Genomic DNA, 6,653 nt, shown 5'->3' with positions numbered 1-6,653 from the left:
AAAGGAAGATGCAATAATAAACTGGATAAAACTTCCTGCACTTCCCCAGCAACATTCACTGCAGTATCAGCGGCAGCAGCAGCAGTAGTAGTGGTAGTTCACAAGCCGGTATATGGATGCCTCGGCGAGGAACTTATGCAGTTCTGGTGCCCGCTTCACTGCCTGGGGGTCCGGATCAGCACTCTCTCCCCTACAGGAGAGTCTTTGGCTCCAGACACTGCTGAGCAACTGCCCTTGGCAAGCCTTCCCAGGCACTAACTAAAGACAGGAACTTCCTGTTCCTTTTGGGGCTATTAGCCCAACCTCCTTCCATTATTCTTTTACTGGCCCTAATCTATATAATGCATCACACATTACATATGACAATAGACACTATACAGAGGAAACATGACATTAACATACAGGCAAGGGCTCCATGTGAAGGAGGATGAGAACAAGTGAGGGTCCCTGCCACCTCCTTACACCTGTATGTAAAGTGCTGTGGAATAAGATAGCGCTATATAAGCAAAGCATAATAAATAAATAAATAAGATCAACCAGACATGAATATGCTGCCCACAAAAACAAAAAAAATGGACAAGTGAACAGCACCATACATTGTAATGGGTAAATAAAAATAAGGATAGATAATTTGCATGAAAATGGACATCTAAAGCTCAGGACATAGAAGCTGTGCTGATTCTAGAACTTTCATAGAAAAGATTTTGAGTAACTGCACCACAAAATAAGCTACACTGTTTCATTCAAGCGCCACACATAAGACTTGAAAAATGTCAGAAATCACATCTACAAAATAAAAAAAATGCTTTTATAAGTTGCAATAAACAAACAAAAAAAGATTGAAGCTTTATTTTTTTTCTTTTCAAGCATTAAAAAAGGTGTGTATTTGTACAACCCAGCGTGTGCGTGTGTATTCAGACTAATATTCTTAGAGAGATTACATTAAAAACAATAATTGTTCAGATTGTTCATATTATACGGTCAAATAAAATGAACATGGGAGACTTTACTGAGGTCTGGCAATCAATGGGTTACTGTGTCCTACCCTCCTGGTATTTTTGAGTGCTTTAGTTAGATAATCTCTGCAGCCTAGCACATTGCTATTCAAGCTGTGGCTTTAAAGGGACAGCCCTGTGAAACTCCTCCTTCCTCTCAGTGTCACAGACGTCACCTCTGAGGGGTGTGCAGGAGAATTTAGATGCAAAATAACAAGGAACATTTGGATCTAGGAGAGCGGTGCCCTATAAGTGTCTCTAGAAGGTGAGAACTAGGGCTTGTATACACACAGGGCTCATAGCTGTTTTTGGGAGGAGACCTGAATGACAGCTGAGCCTGTCATCTATGAGTTGGAGAAGACAAGGTAAGGAAGACCCTTTAAATCCACCATGTCTTCTTATCTTCCAAGTCATTTCTGGTATGCAATGGGAGTCGCGACACAACACGTACCAATGGACAGATCATTGATTCCTGGTATGTTCTCATCCTATGTGCATCGTGTATACAGGGTTATTCCATTTATCCTCCCAATTCTTATCCTATATGAGGCATATATACACGGTTATTCTATTTATTCCCCAGTTTTCCTCCTATGTGCAGCGTGTATACAGGGTTATTCTATTTATTCCCCCAGTTTTCCTCCTATGTGCAGCATGTATACAGGTTTATTCTATTTAATCCCCCAGTTTTCCTCCTATGTACAGCGTGTATACAGGGTTATTCTATTTATTCCCCCAGTTTCCCTCCTATGTGCAGCATGTATACAGGGTTATTCTATTTATTCCCCCAGTTTTCCTCCTATGTGCAGCATGTATACAGGTTTATTCTATTTAATCCCCCAGTTTTCCTCCTATGTACAGCGTGTATACAGGGTTATTCTATTTATTCCCCCAGTTTCCCTCCTATGTGCAGCGTGTATACAGGGTTATTCTATTTATTCCCCCAGTTTTCCTCCTATGTGCAGCATGTATACAGGGTTATTCTATTTATTCCCCCAGCTTTCCTCCTATGTACAGCGTGTATAGAGGGTTATTTTATTTATTCCCCCAGTTTCCCTCCTATGTGCAGCGTGTATACAGGGTTATTCTATTTATTCCCCCAGTTTCCCTCCTATGTGCAGCATGTATACAGGGTTATTCTATTTATTCCCCCCATTTTCCTCCTATGTACAGCGTGTATAGAGGGTTATTTTATTTATTCCCCCAGTTTCCCTCATATGTGCAGCGTGTATACAGGGTTATTCTATTTATTCCCCCAGTTTCCCTCCTATGTGCAGCATGTGGTTATTCTATTTATTCCCCCCATTTTCCTCCTATGTACAGCGTGTATAGAGGGTTATTTTATTTATTCCCCCAGTTTCTCTTCTATGTGCAGCGTGTATACAGGGTTATTCTATTTATATTCCCAGTTTCCCTCGTATGTGCAGCATGTATACGGGGTTATTCTATTTATTCCCCTAGTTTTCACCATGTGTTCAGCGTGTATACAGGGTTATTCTATTTATTCCCCCAGTTTTCTTCCTATGTGCAGCGTGTATGCAGGGTTATTCTATTTATTCCCCTAGTTTTCACCGTGTGTTCAGCGTGTATACAGGGTTAATCTATTTATTCCCCCAGTTTTCCTCCTATGTGCAGCATGTATACAGGGTTATTCTATTTATTCCCCCAGTTTTCCTCCAATGTGCAGCGTGTATACAGGGTTATTCTATTTATTCCCCGTTTTCCTCCTTTGTGCAGCTTGTATACAGGGTTATTCTATTGATACTCCCAGTTTCCCTCCTATGTGCAGCGTGTATACAGGGTTATTCTATTTATTCCCCCAGTTTTCTTCCTATGTGCAGCGTGTATACGGGGTTATTCTATCTATTCTCCCAGTTTCCCTCCTATGTGCAGCGTGTATTGGCTCGGACTGGCCCACAGGGCAACAGGGGAATCCCCCGGTGGGCCCCGTGCAGATCTGGGGCCCCAACCCCACTATATGGATAGTACTTGCCATAATTCACTTGATTTACTCTGTACAGAAAAAAGCAGCATCTCATCATTCATTAACCAAACTACCTAGCTTATAATTATTTAGAGATATAGGACATTTCTGAATGAGAGAAGTGTAATATTTGTATGCAGGTGAAAAGTGGGCCCCTCAAAGTCAATGTTACTGATGGGCCCTTGGCACCCCAGTCCGACACTGAGTGTGTATTCTGGGTTATTCTATTTATTCCCCTAGTTTTCCTCCTATGTGCAGTGTGTATACAGGGTTATTCTATTTATTCCCCCAGTTTTCCTCCTATGTCCAGCGTGTATACAGGGTTATTCTATTTATTCCCCCAGTTTTCTTCCTATGTGCAGCATGTATACAGGGTTATTCTGTTTATTCTCCCAGTTTTCCTTCTATGTCCAGCATGTACAGTGGGGAAAAAAAGTATTTAGTCAGTCAGCAATAGTGCAAGTTCCACCACTTAAAAAGATGAGAGACGTCTGTAATTTACATCATAGGTAGACCTCAACTATGGGAGACAAACTGAGAAAAAAAAATCCAGAAAATCACATTGTCTGTTTTTTTTTCATTTTATTTGCATATTATGGTGGAAAATAAGTATTTGGTCAGAAACAAAATTTCATCTCAATACTTTGTGATATATCCTTTGTTGGCAATGACAGAGGTCAAACGTTTTCTGTAAGTCTTCACAAGGTTGCCACACACTGTTGTTGGTATGTTGGCCCATTGCTCCATGCAGATCTCCTCTAGAGCAGTGATGTTTTTGGCTTTTCGCTTGGCAACACGGACTTTCAACTCCCTCCAAAGGTTTTCTATAGGGTTGAGATCTGGAGACTGGCTAGGCCACTCCAGGACCTTGAAATGCTTCTTACGAAGCCACTCCTTCGTTGCCCTGGCGGTGTGCTTTGGATCATTGTCATGTTGAAAGACCCAGCCACGTTTCATCTTCAATGCCCTTGCTGATGGAAGGAGGTTTGCACTCAAAATCTCACGATACATTGCCCCATTCATTCTTTCATGTACCCGGATCAGTCGTCCTGGCCCCTTTGCAGAGAAACAGCCCCAAAGCATGATGTTTCCACCACCATGCTTTACAGTAGGTATGGTGTTTGATGGATGCAACTCAGTATTCTTTTTCCTCCAAACACGACAAGTTGTGTTTCTACCAAACAGTTCCAGTTTGGTTTCATCAGACCATAAGACATTCTCCCAAAACTCCTCTGGATCATCCAAATGCTCTCTAGCAAACTTCAGACGGGCCCGGACATGTACAGGCTTAAGGAGTGGGACACGTCTGGCACTGCAGGATCTGAGTCCATGGTGGCGTAGTGTGTTACTTATGGTAGGCCTTGTTACATTGGTCCCAGCTCTCTGCAGTTCATTCACTAGGTCCCCCCGCGTGGTTCTGGGATTTTTGCTCACCGTTCTTGTGATCATTCTGACCCCACGGGGTGGGATTTTGCGTGGAGCACCAGATCGAGGGAGATTATCAGTGGTCTTGTATGTCTTCCATTTTCTAATTATTGCTCCCACAGTTGATTTCTTCACTCCAAGCTGGTTGGCTATTGCAGATTCAGTCTTCCCAGCCTGGTGCAGGGCTACAATTTTGTTTCTGGTGTCCTTTGACAGCTCTTTGGTCTTCACCATAGTGGAGTTTGGAGTCAGACTGTTTGAGGGTGTGCACAGGTGTCTTTTTATACTGATAACAAGTTTAAACAGGTGCCATTACTACAGGTAATGAGTGGAGGAAAGAGGAGACTCTTAAAGAAGAAGTTACAGGTCTGTGAGAGCCAGAAATCTTGATTGCTTGTTTCTGACCAAATACTTATTTTCCACCATAATATGCAAATAAAATGAAAAAAAAAACAGACAATGTGATTTTCTGGATTTTTTTTTCTCAGTTTGTCTCCCATAGTTGAGGTCTACCTATGATGTAAATTACAGACGCCTCTCATCTTTTTAAGTGGTGGAACTTGCACTATTGCTGACTGACTAAATACTTTTTTCCCCCACTGTATATAGGGTGAAGGTGGGGGGAGTGGGTTGGTGGAGGGGGTGTTGCCACTATATATATGGGCATGCAATGGGGCTTCCCTCCTCACAGTTCCCGCTCTGCTACACCAAGCAGTTTGTCCCGCCCTCCCTCCCTCTTTTTTCTAGGTTGGTGTATGGCAAAGTCAGGGTTACTCGGGTCATGGCGGTTCGAAAGGGGGGGGGGGAGTCCTTGGAGTCGTTTTGAAATTGGTTTTGGAGACTCATGGTATTGGGTCTCCTATGTTCATAGGTATGGTGGTGGTGATCTGGTGAAAATTGGATGGGGAGTTTCCGTAAAGTGGGCGGATCCCCTAGTTGATTAGTGGACAATATACCTCGGTGTGGTGGTGCTCCCGAGCCTGTGGGGTAACGGCTGGGAGTAATATGTTGGTTTTGTGCACAACATTTTTTGTGTTTAATTCACCTAGATCTTTGTGACTTCAAGGACTCCTCCTCAGTGTTCAAGTATTGTATTTATGGTATTCATATTACATTATTTATTGTTGTTTGTTAATTTAATAAAAGGCTGCTGTGGCCATACAAATTCGAAAAGAAACTTTTGGTCTCTGGTGTTATTAAGCGGCGTATGGGGTTAAGTTATGGGGGGTGGCGTTGGTTTTCGGGATGGTCTTGTCTCCCACAAACGGGAACAACTTGACAATCCCAGCGTCATGTCTGATACTCTTTTAAATGTGAGATACTGTAATAAAGGCTTGCTTTTATCTTTTCATATATCTTGTGCTTTGTGGTTGATGGTTACTCCACTTTTCCTTAATTTGCATGTTGTTGGGAGTACTACATTATTATCTGACTAGTCCTTACTTTTGGTGGGGGAACTATTATTGGTTCAACCGGTTCCTGGCCACGTATGACAATTATGAAGGTTTTGAACTTTCTTTCACTGTTCCGAGAGGTGTAATGCTTTCCCTCCCTGTAGATCTCACATTTTATGAGGGACCACAGGTTCTCTATGGGGTTCAGATCAGGTGAACAAGGGGGCCATGTCATTATTTTTTCTTCTTTTAGACCTTTACTGGCCAGCCACGCTGTGGAGTATTTGGATGCATGTGATGGAGCATTGTCCTGCATGAAAATCATGTTTTTCTTGCTGCATCCCTCTGCAAGACATCTCACAATTTTTGACTTTTCAGAGTCAGTCAAATCTTTCATCGGACCCATTTTGCCAAAGGAAAGGAAGTTGGCTAATAATTAAGCACACCTTATATAGGGTGTTGATGTCATTAGACCACACCCCTCCTCATTACAGAGGTGCAAATCATCTGATTTACATAATTAGCAGTTGGCTTTCAAACGTATGCAGCTTGGAGTAGGACAACATGTATAAAAAGGATGATGTGATCAAAATACTCATTTGCCTAATAATTTTGCACCCAGTATATATAGATTCTCCCAGTTTTCCTCCTATGTGTACAGTATACAGCGTGTACAGTATACAGGGTTTTTCTATTTATTCCTCCAGTTTTCTTCCTATGTGCAGCGTGTATACAGGGTTATTCTAATCATTCTCCCAGTTTAACTCATTTGTGCAGCATGTATACAGGGTTATTCTATTTATTCCCTCAGTTTTTCTCCTATGTGCAGCGTGTATACAGGGTTATTCTATTTCT

The 6,653-nt window shown here is 42.1% G+C and overlaps 1 protein-coding gene across 3 annotated transcripts in view; it reads left to right on the top strand.

The window, feature by feature from the left end:
- Positions 1-1,121: 1,121 nt before the first annotated feature.
- Positions 1,122-6,653, top strand: part of CSDC2 (cold shock domain containing C2) — a 133,639-nt gene continuing 128,107 nt past the window's right edge. The window contains exon 1 of one of the 3 annotated variants that reach the window (XM_073549430.1): positions 1,122-1,260. The gene's annotated coding sequence lies outside the window, so the exon portion shown is untranslated. Of the gene's footprint in view, positions 1,471-6,653 lie in introns of all 3 variants that reach the window. The other 2 variants (XM_073549431.1, XM_073549432.1) reach the window with 2 other exon arrangements.

Source organism: Dendrobates tinctorius, unplaced genomic scaffold, assembly GCF_039654945.1.
Source record: "Dendrobates tinctorius isolate UK_male_01 unplaced genomic scaffold, ASM3965494v1 ptg000159l, whole genome shotgun sequence".
Taxonomy (NCBI): Eukaryota; Metazoa; Chordata; class Amphibia; order Anura; family Dendrobatidae; genus Dendrobates; species Dendrobates tinctorius.
Note: the sequence above shows the minus strand (reverse complement) of the source record. Positions and strands in the feature narration are given on the sequence as shown.